We start from the raw sequence: 24,749 nt of genomic DNA, 5'->3' as shown, positions 1-24,749 counted from the left end.
AATACTCCAGAACGTGAGCCAGAAATACTCCAGAAAGAGAGCAATAAAATACCCCAGAAAGACAGCAATAAAATACCCCAGAAGGAGAGCAATAAAATACCCCAAAAGAGAGCAATAAAAGACTCCAGAAAGAGAGCAACAAAATACTCCAGAAAGAGAGCAACAAAATACTCCAGAAAGAGAGCAATAAAATACTCCAGTAAAAGAGCAATAAAATAGCCCAGAAAGAGAGCAATAAAATACTCCAGAAAGTGAGCCAGAAATACTCCAGAAAGAGAGCAATAAAATACCCCAGAAGGAGAGCAATTAAAGACCCCAGAAAGAGAGCAACAAAATACTCCAGAAAGGGAGCAACAAAATACTCCAGAAAGAGAGCAATAAAATACTCCAGAAAGAGGGCAATAAAATACCCCAGAAAGAGAGCAATAAAATTCTCCAGAAAGAGAGCAATAAAATACCCCAGAAAGAGAGCACTACAATACCCCATGAAGAGAGCAATAAAATACCCCAAAAAGAGAGCAATAGAATACCTCAGAAAGAGTGCAATAGAAGACTCCAGAAAAAGAGCAATACAATAATGCCGGCGTTGGACTGGGGTGAGCACAGTAAGAAGCCTTACAACACCAGGTTAAAGTCTAACATATTTGTTTCAAACACTAGCATTCGGAGCACTGCTCCTTCCTTAGGTGAATACATGTTGGACTTTAACCTCGTGTTAGATGACTTCTTACTGTACATCAATTGTGAACAGCCTCCAAGAAAATGACATCTTAGAAAAGTCGATGCCAGATGAGAAGCACCAAAAAATCACAGATTCATTGATTGATTTGATTTATTGTCACATGTACTGAAGTACAGTGAAAAGTTTTTTTCTGCAGCCGAGGGAACGTACACAGTACGAATATAGTGGACAAAAAGAATAATCAACAGACAACATTGACAAATGGTACATCGACAAACAGTGATTTGTAAACAACTGATTACAGTGCAGAACAAGGGGCCAAACAAAGCAAATACATGAGCAAGAATAGGGCATCGTGAATAGTGTTCTTACAGGGAACAGATCAGTCCAAGGGGGAGTCATTGAGCAGTCTTGTAGCTGTGGGGAAGAAGCTGTTCCTATGTCTGATTGTGCGGGTCTTCAGACTTCTGTATCTTCTGCCTGATGGAGTGGTCTCTGATAATGCTGTCTGCCTTCCTGAGGCAGCGGGAGGTGTATACAGAATCACTGGGCGGGAGGCAAGCTTGTGTGATCCTTTGGGCTGAGTTCACTACACTCTGCAGTTTCTTGCGATCTTGGGCTGAGTAGTTGCCATACCAGGCTGTGCTGCAGCCGGATAGGATGCTCTCTATGGCACATCTGTAGAAGTTTGTGAGAGTCGATGCAAACATGCCGAATTTCTTTAGCTTCCGTAGGAAGTAGAGACGTTGTTGGGATTTCTTTACTGTTGCATCAACGTGAGTGGACCAGGACAGACTGTTCGTGATTGTGACTCCCAGGAACTTAAAGCTATCGATCATCTCCATTTTGGAGCCATTGATGCAGATGGGAGTGTGTGTCATGCTAAGCTTCCTGAAGTTGATGATCAGTTCCTTGGTCTTTCCGATATTTAGAAGAGGTTGTTTTCGGTACCCATGCAACCAAGTGATTTATCTCCCTCCGGTAGTCTGATTCGTCTTTGTTTGAGATACGACGCACCACAGTCGTATCATCCCCAAACTTATAGATTGAGTTGGAGTTAAATCTTGCCACACAGTCATGTGTGTATAGGGAGTACAGTAGAGGAATGAGCACACATCCTTGCGGGGCCCCGGCGTTGAGACTATTGTGAAGAAGATGCTGTTGCCTATTCTGTCAGATTGCAGTCTGTTGGTGAGGAGTTCAAGGATATATCAGCTCATCCAGAAGGGAATGATGTCACAAAGCTCAACAATGCATCAGATCATCTACAGGAACCTGAGATAATGAAGTGCAGTGAAACATCAGATAATATAAAGGATACTGACAGTATAAAGGTTGAAAACAAATCAAACAAGTCGGAAGGAATGGATTTTGAGCACACAAAGAGTGACTATGGAACAAACAACTGTACACAAAGGTACGATTGTGAAACTGAAGAACAACTGAACAGAACAGTCCAATGCAATGACAAGAAATATTGAAACTTGCAATCACTCTTGACAGACCATACAGCATGGAAAGCAATCCAGATAGCAACAGAGCAAGGATCTACAGGACAGTGTGTGAAACACAGCTACAGGTTGAAGTAGAACAAACAAATGTGTGTTGTAAACAATACAAAACTCACGCAAAATGGCGCCAATGTCAGGAAGAGCAGGACATTGTTTAGACAAAAAAGAAGTCATGCCAATGAATTCAATGAGTTGATATTTGCTCAAAGACCAGAAAGCAAACAGATTTTGAAGGCAATGGAAACACGAAAGCAACATCACAAGCACAGAGAAACACATCAGACAACAAACATGGTTCAACCAGTTGAACACTTGATCAATTTGGACCGATGACTTGTTGGTACTGTAACACACTACCACAGTAATGAATGAGTGCATATTGAAATTTGTGGACTCAAAAAAAAAAGTTTGAACAGTTTAAACAGTTGTTAGCTGATACTCAATTGCTTGTGATGAACAGACAATGATTTTGATATATGTTTGTAACAATCTCCAATTATCTTGCAGACAAGAAACAGGACAAAAAGGGGATAGAATGACATGTATCATCATTAGTAATAGAACAGGATAATGCATTTATGATTAATACTTCATCAGATAATAATCAAAGAAAAATGTCTTAAACAAAGTGTAATCATTTTTCTTTAGAAAGAAAGGGGGATTTGGTATTATCATAAATGAAGGCAATGCAAGAGTTAATGAAATGTATACAGACAGCCCCTAGAGGGAGCTAGTCCCACAAGTATATAAGGGATGGGGCTACGCCTTGTGAGTCAGTCAGATAGAAGAAGAAAGAAGAGACAGAAGGTTGGGTATGAAGAGAGCAGTTGTGTACTTGAGAGTTCTGCAGTTAGAGATAACATAGTTTAATGCAGTAACCTTCTACTTTAGCATTGTGAATTAATCTTAATAGTGTAATAAATTTATAGTTTTGTTTGTTAACAAAGCTTTGTGCTCTTTATTCAACACTACGCATCCAAGCCATCCAGGTGAAGCAAGATAGATAACACAACACCCCTTTTCTTGTGTTTTCCTGGAAGGTAGAAAATCAAAAATGCCTTTCGCCCAGAAACTGCTTTCTTTCAAAATACAGTATGTGACAGTCTCTCTTGGAACTGAGTATAATCCACACAAGGACTTTCTAGACATCCACTGATGTGACAATGATGAGGAAAACACCCAAATTCTGCACCATTTATTGAACTTTAAGTGACACCTGTCGATTTAAAAAATGGAAGCCAAAGAATGATTTTATGAGCCATGCCCCAGGTGGACTTGGCAACTTCGCTTTCCAAGAACATTCAAAGACTGGGATAAAAACTAGCTGTGAAGCTTGGTCAAGGTTGATTGGTGCTGGGCATGTCAGCCTGTGACACAAGCAAAAGGATTCCTGCAAAAGTGTGCAGGTACTCTCTCTCTCACTGATTGTTGAGGAAACCAAGTCAGCTAAACATCTGAATCTCAAAACCGACTATTCACCTGCTGAAGTCATCACGACTCGAATTATGAATCACAACGGCTGTAACATTCCTTCAACTCCTCAAGAACAAGTTAAGTCTGTATCAGATACTTTGGGCGGGATTCTCTGTCCCGCGAAGGTGGAATTGGGAAACACGATTGGGCGGAGAAAAGTGCCGGCACCAGGTACTCGACAGAATGCAATGCTTTGGTGCCTCGATAGCGGCGTGAATGCATTCTACTCCATTGGCAATCAGTAACAGGCCCGACCAGGTATTCTCCGGGGCTCCAGCGAAACTGCACCTCCACCACCAGGAGGAATTATCAATGGGAAACAGACATCCTGGCTGCTGATGGAGAGAGGGGAGGTAGGACATGTTCCCAGAGGCACGACCAGTCCTGCCATTGGCAAGGTTGGCTGGGGTGGGGGGGGGGGGGGGGGGGGGGGGGGGGGGCAGGGTGAGTGGGGTAGTGGGGGTGGTGGCCAGGGGGACAGGCCATGGGGATGGGGTGACCCCCCGGGACCCAGATGTCCAGGCATGGACTGTCACTGCTGCAGCCTGCAAGGCAGCCATTTTGCTGCGCACCTCACTGACCGCCCATCGCAGCCTGTGACACCAGCTATATGGTGCCTCCATCACTCCCTCCACCCCACTAATAATAATGTATATATTTTTTAATTTACAGTACCCAATTTATTCTTTCAATTAAGGGGCAATTTACTGTGGCCATTCCACCTAGCCGGCACATCTTTGGGTTGTGGGGGCGAATCCCAAGCAAACATGGGTAGAATGTGAAAACTCTACATGGACAGTGACCCAGAGCCGGGATTGAACCTGGAACCTCGGCGCCGTGAGGCTGCAGTGCTACCCACTGCGCCACCGTGCTGTCCTTAATACTACTACTAATAATAATAATCTTTATTAGTGTCGCAAGTAGGCTTACATTAACGCTGTAGTGAAGTTACTATGGAAAACCTTAGTCGCCACATTCCGGCACCTGTTGGGTACACTGAGGGAGAATTCAGAATGTCCAATTCACTTCACAAGCACGTCTTTCGGGACTTGTGGGAGGAAATCAGAGCACCCGGGTCCCTGGTGCTGTGAAGCAACAGTGCTAACCACTGTGCTACTGTGTCATTCTAATGCGCCCCCCTCCCCCATAACCAGATGCCACCTGCGGGTGGGGCATCACTTGGCCTACTCAAGGGCAACGCCCACGATAACCCTAAAGGAGAGCGGATGATGGGGGCCGCAGTGCTTCCCGCTGGCATGGGTAGCGCCAGCCACTGGTACCCCTTCCGGTAGGGATGGGTGCCAGGCACCGAAGGGGCCAGGGGTGCGCTGTGGAGGGCAGAGTGCCAGGTGGTACAGCCAGGGATGGGTGTGGGGATGGGGAGAGGGAGGGATAGGGGGGCATGCGGTGGCAGGGGCTGCAGTGAAGGCCGGGGCCACCGTGCAGTCCGGTGGACCTGGTTGGGTATGAGGGTGCGCTCCATGCTAACATATCAACCTTTCACCCCCTGAAAACAATGGACATCAGAATTCAACCAGGAGTGGTGGCCTTCATCCAAGCCGACATCGCCCTGGGAGATGCACTGAAGTTGTACGAGCAGGTGCTGCTTGGGGAGGACCCTGCAGCAGCGGAGCCTGCCGCAGGAGAACAGGAGCCAGTCGGTGAGGATGGAGAGCCGTCTGGCTAATGGCTGAGGAGGAGGAGGTGGGAAGGAGGCTTCGCATGAGGCCTCCTATGTACTGGCAGTGGCTGTCATTCGACGACCTGCCAGACAACATACCGTTGAAGACTGTGTCTGAGCAGGGGCTCAGTGCAACATATATGCTGGATATGGCATGCCTGGCACTGCGGGAATATGGGGGAGGACACTTGCTGCCAGTGGCTGTCAAGGTGACTGTTGTCCTGAATGTTTATGCCATGGGTCCTTCCAGGCGCCGAGTGGGAACCTCTCCAAAATCTCACAGACCTCGGACTGCACCCACACCATCATGGAGGCCTTATATGCCTGGTCAGCGCAATATATCAAGTTTCAATGTGGACTGAGCTCACCAGGATGCCCGAGCAGCAGGTTTCATTGTCATTGCCAAGATGTCCCAGGTCCAGGGGGTGATTGGCAGGATGAATTCCCCAAGAGCACCGGTGCATGACAGGTCGGTCTTCACAAACTGAAATGGGTTTCCCTTGAAGAACATACAGCTGTTGTGTAACCACAAGATGTACATCATGCAATTCTGCGCTCGATACCCGGGCAGTGTGCACAGCGCCTTCATCGTGGCACACTCGATGGTTCCTGACTCCTTCAAGGTGCACTCCCAGATTTGGGGTTGGCTATGGGTGACAGGGGTTATCCACTGCAGTCATGGCTGTTGATGCCTATCTGGAGGCTACAGACCGATGCAAAGACTCGGCCAACATCCTGCTCGCCTTCTCTCCATAGTCATATATTGCCCCCCTGGCCCTCCGCAACTGCCCCACCGCCTTCCCCGTGGACACCAGCCCAAAATCCATCTGGAGCCTCTGTCTCTCCCTCAACAATCCTGCCTCCAGGGCTTCCGAATACCTCTGTCCACTCTCAGGATCTCCCACCAACCATGCCATCTTTGCCCAATCTGCCTTCGCCCTATGTGCCCGAATCAAAATAAACTTCCTCCAAACCACCGCCTTGAGTGCCTCCCACAATGTGGTGGCCGTGATCTCCCCTGTATCGTTCAGTACCCCAGAATGGCAGTCACTAACTCGCACACCTCCTCATCCGCGAACAGCCCCACATCCAGCCTCCACTGCGGCGCTGCCCCCTCCCCCCAGTTCACTTGCAAATCCATCTAGTGCGGCATTGGTTTGAGACCACAATTGCCGAATATTCCAATTTGACCATCCCTGCCAGAAATGCGATTCTCCGCCCCCCACGCCAGGTGGGAGACGAGCGGGAGGGCCTCCCGACATTTTTCACGCCCTCACGCTATTCTCCCCCCCCCCCCACGCCCGACCCACGCCACGAATCGCTGCTCGCCGTAAAAAACGGCGAGCGGCGATTCTCCAAGGCCGATGGGCCGAGCGGCCGGGCCTTCACGCCCGTTTCAACACGGCAGCAAACACACCTGCTTGCTGCCGTCGTGAAATGGGCGCCAGATGCGTGCGAAACGGGGCCGTGCATCCGTAACGGACGCACTCTTTTCCCTCCGCCATCCCGCAAGATCAAGCAGCCACGTCTTGCGGGGCGGCTGAGGGAAAAGATGCCAACTGCGCATGCACAGGTTGGCGTTGTTCAACCTGCGCATGCGCGGCAGACGTCATCGGCCGCGTCAGCTGGCCTGTCCCACGGCAGCCTTTACTATTCTCCGCATTTGCGGAGAATCTCGCCCGCCTTATCTACCACAAAAAAGTCAATCCGGGAGTACACCCTGTGCACACATGGGAGAAATTTGAAAATTCCTTTGCCCTTGGCCTCCCAAACCTCCAGAGATCCACCCCCCCACCTCCTTCCCCACCACCACGGACACCTTCGCCGACATTGGGCTCGACCTGATGAAACTTGTCCCAATTACAGTGTTGAAACACCCCCCCCCCCCCCCCCCCCCCTCCATGATAAACTGGTGCACGTCCAGGTCAGGGATGTTCCCCAGCACCCACCTCATAAAATCTACATCATCCCATTTCGTTGCATAGACGTTTAACAGGACCACCGACATCCCCTCCAGCTTCCCACTCAGCATCAGAAATCTCCTCCCCACCCACCCCCGAATAGGCCACAATATTCCCCACCTCGAACACCACCTGCTTATTCACCAGCACCACCACTCCCCTCATCTTCATGTCCAGACCCAAATGGAACACCTGTTCTACCCATCATTTCCTCAACATTGTCTGGTCCCCTGTCATTAAATGCGTCTCTTGTAAAAAAGGCACATCCGCTTTCAGCCTCCTCAGGTGCACGAACACACGTGACCGTTTGACCGGCCCATTCAGCCCTTTCGCATTCCATGTGACCGCCTAGTTGGGGACTCCCCACCCCCTCCTCTGCCGATCAATTATTTCCCTTTTTGGGCCAGTCCCCAGTCCGTGTCACGCGACCCTCCAGGCCCACCCTCGATTGGCTCATTGTTTTAAAATCTATGGGATGTTGTTGTTTTAAAAGTTGTATTCCTGTGGTTTAGGAAAGTAGGTAGAAAGTAGATTGCCCATGGATGAGGTGCACATGGGTAGTTTTGAATGATGAAAGTATCCATTAGTAAAGTGTAGATGAGGTGGATTTTGATTTTGTGCGGTAATATAAAATGGATGATAATTAATTGGTTATGTCTCTTACTTCTCTGCATTTTTAGTTCTATTGACTTCTGCCATATTCTTTTTACAATAGACCAGAAGGGGGCTGTGGTTACCTCAGGCCACCCTGACACGTAACAACTGTGCATTGACCATTTGAAAAAGTACTAGAAAAAGGCCAACTGAATTTGTTAAGATGTCACTGAAGCCAATGCATGAACACTAATGTAGAACGGGGCATATTGAAAGGTGATTATTCCCTGGAAATTCGTACATGTTATAACTGAATTTTACAATTCAGAAAAATAATGATTATGGGAGAATAATGACTATATGGCACAGCCATTACTACATGTTCTGTGGTAGAAGGGGTGAAAAGGAAGGTCCAGAATTGCTAAGGTTATGGAAGTCTCATAAACTCTTGCTTGACCAGAAAGCAGATCTTCTATCATTGCATCAGTAGCTCAGTACAGAGGAGAATTATCTTAGCAAGCTCTGTCCCACCAGGTATGTGTGATAACGATCTGGTGCACAAAGTCCTGCAGAAAACAGTCAAACACGGTCAAAGGCATTTCTGGTTTCCATCGATATATTACTTTGCAATGTACTGCTCAAGTAACCTGTGATTATCCCTCTCTCCAATTGCTCTGTCTGGACCTGTAAAGACTTAATTACCTGCAAAGACTCACATTCAAATTATCGTCTTGCATCATTGTCTTTGTTTATATATATGTTTCTGGAACCCACCTCTTCATTCACCTGAGGAAGGAGCTGTGCTCCAAAAGCTAGTGATTCGAAACAAACATGTTGGACTTTAACCTGTGTTGTAAGACTTCTTACTGTGCCCACCCCAGTCCTACACCGACATCTCCACATCATCTGCTCAAGTACTGTAGAGTCTGAGCTCCCTATTAACTCATACTCACCAGATCTCCTTCAATAAGTCACTGCAGGCTTAGTGGCTGATGCATGAGAGGTGTGGCTGGTTGGACGTTGTTCCCCAATCTGCGGCTGAGAAATTGAATTCACTAGCACCAATTCGTTTGGGCATTGTTAGTGCCCTTAGAACTCCAGAAGGGTGCCTGTGGTATTCATGCATACCTATGCCATGTTGGTGAGGGGGTTAGCACACCTCAGTGGAAGTATGCATAGCAAGCAGATCATGATGTCAATCAATTTACCCAATTATTTTTTTTTCAATTAAGGGGCAATTTAGCGTGGCCAATCCACTGTGGGGTTACGGGGATAGGGTGGAGGTGTGTACTTAAGTAGGGTGCTCTTTCCCACGGCCGGTGCATACTCGATGGGCCGAATGGCCTCCTTCTGCACTGTAAATTCTATGATTCTATGATTCTAACCAGGGGCTGGTTTAGCATAGTGGGCTAAACAGCTGGCTTGTAATGCAGAACAATGCAGCAGCCGGGTTCAATTCCCGTACCAGCCTCCCCAAACAGTTGCCGGAATGTGGCAACTAGGGGCTTTTCACAGTAACTTCATTGAGACCAACTTGTGACAATAAGTGATTATTATTATTAGTATTAACCTGCATATCTTTGGGTTGTGGGGGTGACATGGGGAGAATGTGCAAACTCCACGTGGACAATGACCCAGGGCCAGGATTCGAACCCGGGTCCTCAGCACCGCAGTCCCAGTGCTAACTACTGCACCACATGCCGCCCTATCAATCAATTTACAAAGCTGATTTTACACCAGTGGGGCCATTGTGCTAATGTATCTATGGGGTATATTGAAAAGTGAGTATTCAATAGAGATTTGTATTTGGTATAACTGGGCATTACAGGTGAGGAGAATGATGATTGTAGCATAATATCACAGCCATGGCTATACCTGTGATAGAAGAGGTCAGTGTTCCCACGTCCACTGCTTGTTTAGCACAGGGCTAAATTGCTGGTTTTGAAAGTAAACCAAGGTAGGCCAGAAGCACGGTTCGATTCCCGTAACAGCCTGCCCAAATAGGCGCCAGAATGTGGTGACTAGGGGCTTTTCACAGTAACTTAATTTAAAGCCTACTTATGACAATAAGCGATTTTCATTTTAGTTTTTTCTTTAAACTCACACATCTGAACATGTGTTCAGCAACAGAAAGAACCTCCTTCATCAGTACTATTTTCAGGCACCATCAATTCCTTACAGGTTAGTATGCTGATCGATTTCTTCTGACTGTTCCTGCCATTCTGTAAGTGTTGCGTGCTTCCCACAGTTATTTCAAGTTGCTACGGTCTACAGGGATTGGTGGTGAAGAGATTTTGTCGACTTAAGTGTTCCTGCACAACCCTGTTGCATTCTTTGAAGAATGGACAGAGGCCCATAGAACAGAACCGGCTGCAGGAAGAGGAAGAGGAGGAGGGGTGTAAAGGCTCTCCACTGGAGGCCATATTCATCAGGGTATTCTGGGAGTAATTCTCCTAACTGAACCTCAGTGAGGAACAATATGTGATACCTCTTCGCTTCAGTAATGATATCTGCAAGCTCAGAGCAAGGAAATGACCACATTGTCAGTGGCTGTGAAAGTGACCCAGGTGATGTACTTTTATTTTCCTGGCTCCATTCCAGGCTATATTTGGGAGATATTTGCAACAACTTTTAGTTTGCCATCCACTGAAACTCTCTATTCATTAATAGCAAATTTCATTTCATTCTCTCTTGTCAGAAACCAGCAGATAGAGTAAGCAAGTGACTTGACTAAGTTTGCTGTCTTTGCATGATGCCGGGGATATTGCAGGTGTCTCATGTCAACTCTGCCCGACACGTGAACAAAAAAGAATTGCAATCCCTCAAAGGCCATATTGTGCGCAATCAAAGGCAGGGAATCATGCAGGTCCATGCCCCGTATCCTGGTAACATGCATGATATTTCCATTCCATGGCAATTCACTATGCCAGCTACATTTCAATCATCAGGGAAAACCAGAGGGTAGCTCATCGAGTCATAGAGATTTACAGCACAGCCTTCGGCCCAATGCGTCTGCCCAGCGATCAAGCATCTTAAACTATTGGGCAAAAAGGATTATTTGCTGATAGCATGGTAATGAATCTATTGGTCAGCCAATGCACAACATGACACAATGAAAACTATGCTGCTGCGTACAATGTGATAAAGCAAGAGAAAACAATGCTTCTTGTAGCACTGGACGCAGATCTTCAGAGCTTGCCTCCTGGTATTGAACTCCAAAGTTACCTGTTTCCACTGCTTTTCCAGCCTGTGGCAGGTGGGTCCCTTGGCCCCAGATGGACGCAGGGCACCTCAATTACTTTCCATCTCCTTGGCCAAGATTTCCAGTACAGTGTCAGAAAACGTTAGAGCCCATCCTCTCCAGTGTTGCGCCAGGTTGGATTCACTTCCTGCACGACTGCCAGCATTTGCTCCAAACGCAGTGCACCTTCTCTTTAAGAGGTGCAGGCTAGCTTTGAGCAGTGCAAGCTAGCTTTAACTGATGCTAGCAAGTTACAATGTTGAGCCCCCTGCTGATGTGTCCAGCTAGTGAACAGCGGGATTAATTGCACATTGCTATCCATTAGCAGAATTTTACGGGCTATCAGATTTCACTCCCTCAGACTTTTCAATAGTTCCATATGTCACAGTTGTCATTGAGGAAAATGAGGCACTACAGCTGTTCATTATTACATCTTTCAAACCTTATTTCTCCTTGTAAATTGAGGAATATTAGACTCAGTATTGTGGTGTATGTAGTTGCTTTATTGTGGAAAATGATTGCTGTACCTTGCCTGATTTATCAGTAACTACTCTTCTAACCTTTGCCCACCCAGATGTTCACCACCATATTGGAGCAATAATTTGACCTTTGTATTATTGTGAAGTGTAGATTTATTACTGGGTGCTAGAAATGGGAGTATTTTCAGAATTCCAATTTATTGAGACTCAGCAATGATGTGGCCAGCATTAGATTCACTGATCTTAAACCGTAGAAGACAGGTTTGAAGACCGGTAAAAAGGCGTCCAGAGACTCTTTCCTTGATGTAACTCTTCAGATGTGTGGTGGATTTTGCAGCAGCTTTTTAAAAATAGATTTAGAGTACCCAATTAATTTTTTCCAATTAAGGGGCAATTTAGGGTGGCCAATCCACCTACCAAGAATCCTCCCCCCGTTCCACTGATCCTTTCATGTGCCTCCAACATTCTGCCTCCAAAATGACCCCCCAGCCAGGACAATTACCTGCCCTTGATCTTTTCATCGAGAACTGTTGATGGGACGTTGGCCATCTTAATTTTTCTGCCCCCCTCACCCATTCCAATCTCTCTCCTTCTGAACTTTCTGCTCTTCACTCCGTCAGGTCTAACCCCGACTTTGTCATCAAGCCTGCCGACAAAGGGGGTGCTGTTGTCGTCTGGCGCACTGACGTCTACCTCGCAGAGACTGAGCGCCAACTCTCTGATACTTCCTCTTACCTCCCCCTGGACCATGACCAGACCACTGAACATCAAACCATTATCTCCAACACCGTTAGTGACCTCATTTCCTATGGATGCCTTCCCCCTACGGCTTCCAACCTCATAGACTTCCAGCCCAGGACAGCCCGCTTTTACCTACTTCCCAAAATCCACAAAAAGGACTGTCCCGGCAGGCCCATTGTGTCAGCATGCTCTTGCCCCACCGAACCCATTTCCTCTTATCTTGACTCCATCCTCACTCCTCTGGTCCATTCCCTCCCCACCTATATCCGGGATTCCTCTGATGCACTGCGTCATATTGACAGCTTCCAGTTTGCGGGCCTGAAACACATTCTATTCACCATGGATGTGCAATCCCTCTACACCTCCATCCCACACCAGGATGGCCTGAGAGCTCTTCGCTTCTTTCTCGAAAAGAGACCCGGACAATTCCCATCCACCACCACTCTCCTCCGCCTGACTGAACTCGTTCTGTCTCTCAATAACTTCTCCTTTAACTCATCTCACTTTCTCCAAATCAAAGGTGTAGCAATGGGTACCCGCATGGGTCCGAGCTACGCTTGCCTTTTTATGGGGTATGTGGAACATTCCTTGTTCCAGACCTATTTGGGCCCCCTGCCACAACTCCTTTACCGATACATTGATGACTATTTTGGTGCCGCGTCATGCTCTCGCCCGGACCTGGAAAAATTCATCAACTTCGCTTCCAGTTTCCACCCCTCCATCACTTTCACCTGGACAATCTCAGACACTTCCCTTCCTTTCCTTGATCTTTCTGTCTCCATTTCCGGCAATAGACTATCTACCAATCTCCACTACAAGCCCACTGACTCCCACAGCTATCTGGACTACAGCTCTTCACACCCTACACCCTATAAGGACTCCATCCCTTTCTCTCAACTCCTTCGCCTCCGTCGCATTTGTTCCGACGATGCCACTTTCCACAATGGTGCTTCGAAAATGTGTTCCTTCTTCCTCGACCGTGATTTCCCACCTACAGTTGTGGACAGGGCCCTCAACAGTGTGCGGTCCATCTCCCATGCCACTACCCTCACCCCCTCCACTCCCTCCCAAAACAAGGATAGAGTCCCCCTTGTTCTCACATTTCACCCTAGCAGCCTCTGTATGCAAAGCATAATCCTCCGCCATTTTCGCCAACTCCAGCGTGAAGCCACCACCAAACACATCTTCCCTTCACTCCCTCTGTCAGCATTCCGCAGAGACCGTTCCCTCTGAGACAATCTAGTCCACTCCTCCACCATACCCAGTACCTCTCCCATCACCCATAGCACCTTCCCATGCAATCGCAGAAGGTGTAACACCTGCCCCTTTACCTCTTCCATGCTTAACATCCCAGCCCCAAAACACTCATTCCAGGTTAAGCAGCATTTCACTTGCCCCTCTTTCAATCTGGTCTATTGCATTCGCTGCTCCTAATGTGGTCTCCTCTATATCGGAGAGACCAAACGCAGACTGGGTGATTGCTTTGCTGAGCATCTTCGGTCTGTGCGCATTCAGGATCCTGACCTTCCTGTTGCTTGCCATTTTAACAAAAGACTCTGCTCCCATGCCCACATTTCTGTTCTTGGCCTGCTGCAATGTTCCAGTGAAGCGCAACACAAACTGGAGGAACAACATCTCATCTTCCGGTTAGGCACGCTACAGCCTTCCGGCCTGAACATCGAATTCAACAATTTCAGATGATCAGCCCCACCTCAACCCATTTGTTTTCATTTCATTTTAACTGTCTTTTACCATTTCTTTCTTTCCTGCACCTTTCCTTCACCTTTCTCCTCTTTGCGTCCCCCTTCCCCTCCCCCCACACCTACAGTTCATCCTCTGATGTTAGTGTCCCTGCTCTTTGACCTTTCACATCTTTTGTCCTCTCTGGGGACTGCCGTTAACACTCTTTCCCCTTGGTTTCTATGGCCATTAGCACCCGGTTTCCCTGGGTTTCTGTGGCTATGACTCATCTTTCATTCTCACTCCACAGTATAAACATTTCCCACTCTCTCTGTCTGTTAGCTTTGACAAAGAGTCATCGGACTCGAAACGTTAGCTCTTTTCTCTCCCTACAGATGCTGCCAGACTTGCTGAGATTCTCCAGCATTTTCCCTTTCGTTTCAGATTCCAGCATCCGCAGTAATTTGCTTTTATCCACCGACCCTGCACATCTTTGGGTTGTGGGGGCGAAACCCACACAAGCATGGAAAGAATGTGCTATCCACATGGATAATGACCCACAGCCAGGGTCGAACCTGGGACCATGGCGCCATGAGGCAGCAAGGCTAATCACCATGCTGCCTGCCGATTTTGCAGCAGTTCTAACAGTGTCTCTTCAGACAGTAAATGTGCACATACCAGAATTCCCAGTTATTCCTATTTACTCCTGGCATTACACTTAAAGGCAAAGGAACATTTTGAGGGCGATTCTTCCCTGGTTCGGAAATCTGCCCTGTTGCAAATCAGAAAAGACGTGGTAGAGAAAACGGACTGAAACTCCATGCATGCCCAGCATAGGACCTCACTCACCAGTGGCACTGATCAAAGGTCTGATTTGTGGTGCTTGTAATTTTCTGCACAGGTTTCTTTTTATAAATTTAGAGTACCCAATTATTTTTTTCCAATTAAGGGGCAATTTAACGTGGCCAATCCACCTAGCCTGCACATCTTTGGGTTGTGGGGGCAAAACCCACGCAAACACGGGGAGAATGTGAAAACTCCACACGGACAGTGACCCAGAGCCGGGATCGAACCTGGAACCTCGGCGCTGTGAATTTTCTGCACAGTTGATATAACTAAGGTTACTGTTTTGAATTTTGGGATCTGTATAATTCAAGTGCGCTAACATCTGTGGCCAATTCTTCCCACTGTTCTCCTGAGCATAGAGAAGGTTAAAGAGAGATTTAGTAGAGGCGTTCAAAATTATGACGTGTTTTCTTAGAGTAAATGGGAGAACCTCTTTCTGCTGCAGTAGGGTCGATAACCAGGGGATACACATTTCAGGTAATTGGCAACAGAACGAGGAGTGAGATGAGGAAAATTTTGTTTTTTTACACAACGACATATTTACAATACACTGCCAGAAAAGGTGGTGGAAGCACATTCAATAGAAACTTTCTGAAGGGAATTAAATATACACTTGAAAAGAAAAAAAGTAGGACGATGGGAACCGAGTGGGAAAATAGAACTATCTCAACGATGGACAACCTAGGCCAGTGAGTGGGCTGCATGAGTGGCCCTCCTTCATCTCAGTGGGTCACAAGATTGAAATCAGGCATGTTCACTAACCATAGCTCCATGAATAAGATAAAGTATATTTAATGCATGCTAAATATTTCATAAAGAGGTACAGTAAATGCTAAATATTGATAAAACTATCATCAACCTCAAATGGTAAAAACAAAATAAATATTTACACTTTGGATGCAGAAGGAGCGCACGGCTCTCACAGTCAATGTTGTGCACAATCAGCATGCACCTCACTTCACTTGACCTTGCTTTAGGTGCGTATCGCTTCAGCAAAATAATCTATCCCGACAGAAATCAGTGGAATGTGGCAACTCTGCATGTGGGCAACGGTCAACAACATGTTTCGTGGGCCTCACTCTGAACCAAAATGGGCCAGATGTGGTCCCTGGGCTGCAGGTTGCCCACCACTTGAGCACAGGGCTAAATAGCTGGCTTTTAAAGCCGACCAAGGCAGACCAGCAGCGCGGTTCAATTCCCATACCAGCCTCCCCGAACAGGCGCCGGAATGTGCCGACTAGGGGCTTTTCACAGTAACTTCATTTGAAGCCTACTTGTGACAATGAGTGATTTTCATTTCATTTCACTGGACGAGCACCTTCAAAGAGCTGGTGCAGGTACAATGTGCGGCGTGGCCTCTTGTTGTGCCTATGAGATCGGCAATCTTAGCTATGGAGGTCCCATGCTGTGCGATTCACAAGATATAACCTTACATTTTTTTAGTATTTCTTTCTCAGCATTTGTTTATGCCCTGTATAGTGATTATTTCAAATGGTTTCTGCATGGTTGAAACACATTATTTAGACCATGAACTGTACAAGTGGTGTGACTTTGAATCCCTATGTTCCTCTGATGTTTTTGATTACATTTGAGGGAAACATGCATGGGCATAGAATGGTTATGGGAAGTGATGCTCTCCTGCCTTGCTGCTGAAGAGAAGATCTTCAACAAACAAACCAAGCTGTTTGATGTATTGATTGAAACAGTTAAGGGGTCAAGAGCTGTCCCAGAGCTGTTCATCTTCTTTCTGTCCATTGTTTAAAAATCTTTATAAGTGTTGAGGACTTGACGTAGCTGCCCGGCTGGGAGATTGACCCATGGTAGGTTCCGACCGTGTTGCAGTGGACACCTTATCCAGGCTGTCCAATGTTGATGTTGATTGACAGCTTCATGCTTAGACTTGGTCTAAAGCAATATAAATACTGAATTCTTTTCTCACTTTGAATTCCCCTCTCAGTGTCCCATGTCAGAGACGGAGATAAATGTGGGGCGCAACAGGGGACATTGTGACTTTGGATGATATTGTAACATGGCCGATATCACTGCACATTATACATCTATCCCAATTTTCATCTCTGTTGACAACAACTTATTTGAAGTTGTGAGGATCCACTTCATGACACATATGCAAAAAGTAATATCCTCTCTGAAAATATATTCCTTCAATCTTTTATTGAAGCCTGATTTAAAAATAGCTCATTTCTCATTTCGGTGAGTGTGTAAAACATAATCCAACTTGCTGTGTGTAACATTTATTATTGAGCTGATTAGTTAGCTTGGATTTAGCTGAGATCTGATAGCTCCTTTCATTCCATTTGGCAGCACGGTAGCATAGTGGTTAGCACAATTGCTTCACAGCTCCAGGGTCCCAGGTTCGATTCCTGGCTGGGTCACTGTCTGTACAGAATCTGCACGTTCTCCCCATGTCTGTGTGGGTTTTCTCCGGGTGTTCCGGTTTCCTCCCACAGTCCAAAGATGTGCGGGTTAGGTGGATTGGCCATGCTAAATTGCCCTTAGTGTCCACAAAATGTTAAGTGAGGATTACTGGGTTACAGGGATAGAGTAGATACGTGGGCATCAGTAGGGTGCTCTTTGCAAGGGCCGGTGCAGACTCGGTGGGCCGAATGACCTCCTTCTGCACTGTAAATTCTATGATCTATGATCTTTCTTTCACAAAGAGGAAGTTAAAGGGAAACTAATATCTGCGAACAAACTTTCCGGAGCTAATGTTCAATCTGTCTGTGAGTCAGTCTTTATATTAGAAACTTAATCCCTGTCATTCACAGTCAAGTGAACTTAATTATACTTTAAATGTGCAACTGAAAAAACAGTGATAAATACGCAGTAGGTTTACACTTGGCATTACATATTCAGTACACTCCCCTGTGTATGGTGAGAATGTACTTCAATATTTTTGACAGATCAAGTGACTGTGAGAAACTTTTGAGAAGCAATGGCGTCAGCCATCAGTTTCCATCATTAGTCCATCTCATCCATCGTAATATAAAACAAGCTGTGTGGAGATTTATCACAGCATCTGCCAGAGAATAACCTGTGGATTGCCTTTGGTTATTTTAGGTCTCCTGGGGGCTGTAGAGCACAGTAATATCTTTTACCTGATGGCTGCAGTTTGTTAGTCTGTGGGGCTGTGAATCATTTATACCAGCCCGATTTCAAGATACTGCTGAGTGAGCTTCATAGCTGACAAGGTACATTCAACCTCAGAAAGAAAACATGGGGTTGATTGTAACCCCATGGTAAGTTTCAGGTAGTCAAAGGGTAGGCAAAATGCAATTAAAACTTCTTATAATTATAATTCCTGGTTCTCCTTTAAGTGCTGTCAGTTCACCTCTCACCAATGGGTTGGAAGAGGACATAGTTTAATTTTCATCAAGAAAATATCGAGTAGCATTTGGCTGCTGTCATCTTGCAGGTAAGTGAGGGGGGGGGGGTGTGGGTTTTGGTAGCATCCTGCTCCTCTTGGTCCCACAAAGGACAGCCTTGGGGTTACCTTGGAGGGTCTCTCTGCTTCATAAATGTTTTGCACAAAATCCCTGCCCGAGTCTGATAGTCACTTCAATCTGCCAAACCTGAGTATCCATTCACTCCACCATCTGTATTTTGTGGCTCCAGATTATCCTGCCTACTCAACACTCTGCCAAAACTCACCAAGGCTACATCCACAGTGCCTTTCCAAGCCATGACCTCCAAACCTAGTAGGACTAGGGCAGCAAATGTATGGGAATACCACTAAGAATCGCTAAGAACATCTCTGAGACACACACCATCCTGACTTTGGGACATATCATTAGTCCTTCATGTGTTGGATCAAACTCTTACACCTTCTGACCTAACAGCACTGTGGGGCCCCCTCTTCACGATATAGACTGCAACAGTTCAAGAAGAAGGTCCATCACCACCTTCCCGAGGACAACTGGAAACAACCAGAAAGGACAATAATTTATTTGCCTACAATGCCCACTATCAAAAATGAACATAACAAAAACGTAGTTATTAAGATGTATATTTGGTGAGATCATGTTGTTGGGCCAAATGGCCTGTTTACATGCTATAACTTCTATTCATTTCATATCTTCATTCCTCTAAATCTTCTTTCACCACCATTCATTCTTGCAGTGTAAGAATGCTCTATGCTGGAACTGTCCAAGGTCAAATGTGTCTTTATATCATGAAACACTGTATCCTTTTATGAACGCATCTCCTGATATGGCCTTCTTCAACATCACTTCCCAAGATAAATCTTTATCCTGTTTCCGTGTTGTAACTTCTGTGTATTTCTATGTATAATGCCTACAAGAACTAATACGGAAGCAATAGATGCAAGAACCATAAAGGAACACGATTATAAAGTTTTCAATACTCTGAACTAAACCTACCTTAAGGGTTATGTCAATTTTTAAGATGTGGAGATGTCGGCGTTGGACTGGGACGGGCACAGTCAGATGTTTTACAACACCAGGTTAAGAGTCTGACCTGATGAAGGAGCTGCCTTCTGAAAGCTAGTGATTCCAAACAAACCTGTTGGATTTTAACCTGGTGTTGTAAGACTTCTTACTGTCAATTTTTAAGGATGGAAATAGATCCCCCCAGGCATGGTTAGTGTGGATTCAGGTGAAGCATTCAAATACAGAGTAGGGCTGATGGTTAACATATCAGGAACATGAAGGATACCAGCTTGAACTGAAGGCAGGACAGGGTAAATATAACTTGAGTGGATCCTTGCATGGACTTAATAATAGAGAAACACAAATTGTTAGATTCTGTGTTTGTCCCAGCTCTTTATTTATTTGTTTTCAAAGAATGAAAAGCTTACTTCGAGAATCTAAATATCATTTTACATATTTACAAATGGATTAAATGCATTCACTTATTGAAAGTTTATAAAGTGTCTTGTATTACAAATAGTCTCAGTTACTGTACTTGAATTAATACCTGCTGTTGATTTGACGAAAGACTTTGTCAATTATATTTAATTGCATACAGGTGTTGGGCATTAGCTAGGATTCACTGCTGCCATTATAAATAGGAACAGACTGAAACTGTGACTGTTGGATTAGGAGATATTTGTTTATAATATGTAACTCTGTAAATAAGCGTTTATAGAAGTGTCTAATGTTGGCTCTAGTTCTAAACTTAACCACTTGGTTTTCAGGATTCTAACAACCTTTGGTCTTTCCCGCTGAATATTTCACCTATGTCGGCCTTGTAAAATGACTCTTAAGGCATATTCTTGATATGTGAGGAGTGAAATTCATGTTCAATTCATATTCTTACAATTATTCATCATTATTAACAATAATTATTAATTATTTCATTTTGTGAGGACACTTGACTTGGAATCAGTATAATGAAGCAAATTTGAAATTTCTTTAAAATATCTGTGGAATCTGCATTTGTTTTTAAGCATGTTTGAAAAGGACTGTTAAGAGTTTGTATTGATATCTGCCAGGAAGGCGGTACGCCAATTGAGGCGAGCAAGGGGGGGCAGTTTACGAGCATAGAGAGAGGGCAGGTCAGCTCATTAGGGAGGCTGCGGCAAGGGAAATTGTCCAGGTGTGGGACAGGGCAGGGAAGTTTGTGGTAGCCCCAGATCAGATTAACAAGGTCTTTAAGGAATTCTATGAGAGGTTGTACAGGTCACAGGCACCTGGGGGAGGCCAGGAGCTGCAGGAATTTCTAGATCGGCTGGAGTACCCGAGGTTAGGGGAGGGGAACAGGGTTACATTAGAGGGGGCAAAAGTGGAGCAGGAGATAAAAGATGTGATTGGGAGGATGCAGTCGGGGAAGGTGGCAGGGCCGGATGGGTTTGTGGTGGAATATTATAAAAAATTCAAAAATAAGCTGGTACCGCTGATGGTGGGGATATTTGAGGAGGCGATAGGGAAGGGGGTGTTACCACAAACTTTGGGGCATGCATCGATTTCCCTGTTACTTGAGAAAGATAAGGATCCAACGGAGTGTGGGTCATATAGGCCCATATCACTTTTAAACGTGGACGCAAAGATATTGGCGAAGGTACTGGAAGGTAGGCGAGAGGAGTGTCTCCCGATGGTGATAGGTGAATATCAGATGGGGTTTGTGAGAGGGAGGCAGCTCTTTTCAAACATTAGGAGGGTATTGAACGTTGTTATGGCACCGGCAGAGGGGAAGGATACAGAGGTGGTTGTGATATTGGATGCCGAGAAAGCATTTGACCAGGTAGAATGGGGGTACTTGATGGCAGTTCTAGAGCGGTTTGGAATTGGACCCAGATTTGTAGACTGGGTAAAGCATTTACCGAGGGCCAGTGCCCGCTCAAATAACATCAGCTCAGAATACTTTCCTCTCCACCGTGGGACGAGGCAGGGATGTCCTGTGTCCCCCCTGCTGTTTGCACTCGCGATTGAACCATTGGTCATCGCATTAAGAAGTATGGAAAGGGATAGTGCGGGGGGGGGGGGGGGGGTAGAGCATATGGTGTCTTTTTATGCCGATGACTTATTATTATGCGTGTCGGAACCAAGTGTGTCAACAGGGCGAATACTGTAGCTGCTCCGGGTGTTTGGGTCTTTCTCAGGGTACAAATTAAATCTAGACAAGAGTGAATATTTTGTGGTAAATTGGCTAGGGGTCGGGGCAGGGATGGTGGGGTTGTCATTCCCTAAGGCAGGGACTCACTTTAGATACCTGGGGGTGCAGATTGCTCGGGATTTGGAGGGGCTCTGTAGGTGCAACATTTCTAGTTTGGTGGGGAGAGTGAAAGCTGATCTGGCAAGGTTGGATGGTCTCCCTCTGTCACTGGTGGGTCGGGCACAGGCGGTTAAAATGAATGAGCTGAAGGGCAGCACGGTGGCCTAGTGGTTAGCACAACCGCCTCACGGCGCTGAGGTCCCAGGTTCGATCCCGGCTCTGGGTCACTGTCCGTGTGGAGTTTGCACATTCTCCCCGTGTCTGCGTGGGTTTCGCCCCTACAACCCAAAAATGTGCCGAGTAGGTGGATTGGCCACGCTAAATTGCCCCTTAATAGAAAAAATAATTGGGTAATCTAAATTTTAAAAAAAATAAAAAAATAAAAAAAATGAATGTGCTGCCACGATTCCTGTTTATTTTTCAATACCTGCCGATTTTCCTGCCAATGGTATTTTTTAGAGAGATTGAAGGGATGATTACCTCGCTCATATGGGGAGGAAAGCTGGGCAGAATTAAAAAGGCGCTACGACAGAGAGGAAGAGAGGCAGGGGGTCTGGGTCTTCCGAACCTGATGTATTATTACTGGGCGGCGAATGTGGAGAAGGTACGGAGCTGGGTCAGAGGGGTTGACTCCCAAAGGGTCAGAATGGAGGAGAGTTTATGTAGGGGGTTGGGATTGAAGGCACCAGTGACAGCACCACTCCCGGCGGCCCTGGGAGATACTCAGGGAGTCCGGTACTAATAGCTTCGTTGAGGGCAGTTGGAGGGGACGACGGTAGTTCTGGTAAATGTCTATGTGCTGAATTGGGATGATGTGGACTTTCTGAGACAGGTGTGAGGGAAGATTCCAGATTTGGACTCACATTGGTTGAATATGGGGGGCGGATTTTAAAATGATCTTAGATCCGAGCTTCGACCGGTCGAGTCCCAAGTCATCAAGGGTGTCGTCAGTGGCAAAGGAGCTGAGTGGGTTTATGGAGCGCACGGGGGGGAGGAGGTGGCCCCTTGGAGGTTCGGGAGGCCGAGTGAGAAGGGGTTTTTGTTCTTCTCCCATGTGCACCGGGTTTATTCCCATATTGATTTTTTTGTGCTGGACATTCGTTGCTGGCAGTGGTGGCCTACTCGGGGTATTCAGCGATTGTGGTTTGTGACCGTGCACAGCACTAGGTGGATTTGCGTGTGGCCCAGTGGGGGCCCAGTGCCCGCAGTGGAGGCTGGATGTGGGACTTGATGCGACCATCAATTCACTCTGAGACACGAGTTGGAGTAAACTGTGGCTTTAATCGGCTTACAACTGAGCCTGCCTGCGACTGCACGATACTGAGGGCAGTCTCGCAGGACTGCAGCACTTATACTCCCTAAAGGGGGCGGAGCCTAGGGCAGAGCCCTGTACATGCTCCTCATCTCCCCCTGTGGGCAGAACCGCACAGTGGCTCACAGATGGGGCCCACAGGGACAACAGTAAGGTACAGTGTGAATTACCAGTTACACATTCACCACATTCACCCCCTGTTAAGTCCGGCAGGGGTGACTGGTTTACAAGTTCAGTCGGTCCGGCGCCCGGATCGTGCGTTGCGACCGATGAAGCACTGGTGTTGCAGCCGTTTCGGATGGCTATGGAAGGATGTTCGGTGCGGGTCCGGGAGTGGACTCCGGAGGTGGCTCTTCCTGAGCTTTGTTCCTGCGGACTGGTGTGCCGGGTAGAAGGGAGCGTGGGGAGCAAATAGGTGCGGGTGCATAGGGCGTGGGAGGTCGAGTGGGGTGTAGTGTGGGGGGTGTATTGGCGGTAGTGGTGGTAGAGCCTTCCGGGTTCCAGGTCCCGGAGGGAAACGGTGTCTTGCCGGCCATCGGGGTGTTCAACATACGCATTGTGGGGGTTCGAGTGCAGGAGCTGGACCCTCTCTACCAGGGGGTCGGTCTTATGTGTCCGAACGTGTTTCCGAAGGAGGACAGGGCCCGGTGTCCTCAACCAGGACGGAAGCGAGTCCCCCGTGGTAGTTCCCCGAGGGAAAATAAATAAGCGACCATGAGGAGTCTGATTTGTGGCCTGACAAAGGAGGGACCTAATAGCATGGAGCGCATCGGGGAGGACCTCCTGCCAGTGGGAGATTGGGAGATTCCTGGACCGTAGGGTCAGTAGGACGGCCTTCCAGACCGTCGCGTTCTCCCTCTCCACCTGCACGTTCCCCCTGGGGTTATAGCTGGTAATCCTGCTTGAGGCGATGCCCTTGCTGAGCAGGTACTGACGCAGCTCGTCGCTCATGAAGGACGAACCCCGGTCACTGTGGACATAGTTGGGGAAACCGAACAGGGTGAAGATGCTGTGCAGGGCTCTGATAACCGTGGGGGTGGTCATATCGGGCCATGGGATGGCAAAAGGGAAACGGGACAACTCATCTATAATGTTGAGAAAGTAGGTGTTACGGTTGTTAGAAGGGAGGGACCCTTTGAAATCAATACTCAGGAGTTCAAAGGGACGGGATGCCTTCACCAGGTGGGCCTTGTCTGGTCTATAGAAGTGCGGTTTACACTGAGCGCAGATCGGGCAATTCCTGGTTATGGCTTTGACCTCCTCGGTGAAGAAGGGCAGGTTGCGGGCCTTGATGTAATGGGAGAGCTGGGTGACCCACGGATGGCAGAGGTCATTGTGGATAGCTTGTAGTCGGTCGTCTTGCGTGCTGGTGCATGTGCCGCGGGACAGGGCATCTGGGGGCTCATTGAGCTTCCCAGGACGATATACTATATCGTAATTATAGCTGGAGAGTTCAACCCTCCACCGCAAGATTTTGTCATTCTTGATCTTGCCCCGCTGCGAGTTGTCAAACATAAAGGCAACCGATGTTTGGTCGGTGTTGAGGATAAACCTCCTACCCGCGAGGTAGTGCCTCCAGTGCCGTACGGCTTCCACAATGGCTTGGGCTTCCTTTTCGACTGAGGAGTGGCGAAGTTCCGAAGCGGAGAGGGTTCAGGAAAAGAATGCTACCGGCCTGCCTCCTTGGTTAAGGGTGGCAGCGAGAGCGACCTCTGATTCTTCGCTCTCCACCTGGAATGGGACGGACTCGTCAACCACACGCATGGCGGCTTTGGCGATGTCCGCCTTAATGCAGTTGAAGGCCTGGCGAGCCTCGGTTGACAGTGGGAAGAGTATGGCATTAAATAGTGGGCAGGCT

General features: G+C 47.0%; 1 long non-coding RNA gene across 1 annotated transcript in view; it reads right to left on the bottom strand.

Annotated features, from left to right (window-relative positions):
- Positions 1–1,693: 1,693 nt before the first annotated feature.
- LOC119968625 overlaps positions 1,694–24,749 on the bottom strand; it is a 91,706-nt gene continuing 68,650 nt past the window's right edge. The window contains exon 3 of the long non-coding RNA XR_005461155.1: positions 1,694–1,957. This is a non-coding gene — a long non-coding RNA (uncharacterized LOC119968625). The remainder of the gene's footprint in view (positions 1,958–24,749) is intronic.

Source organism: Scyliorhinus canicula, chromosome 7 (genome assembly GCF_902713615.1).
Source record: "Scyliorhinus canicula chromosome 7, sScyCan1.1, whole genome shotgun sequence".
Classification (NCBI taxonomy): Eukaryota; Metazoa; Chordata; class Chondrichthyes; order Carcharhiniformes; family Scyliorhinidae; genus Scyliorhinus; species Scyliorhinus canicula.
The sequence above is the reverse complement of the archived record's forward strand: the minus strand, read 5'-3'. Positions and strand labels throughout refer to the sequence as shown.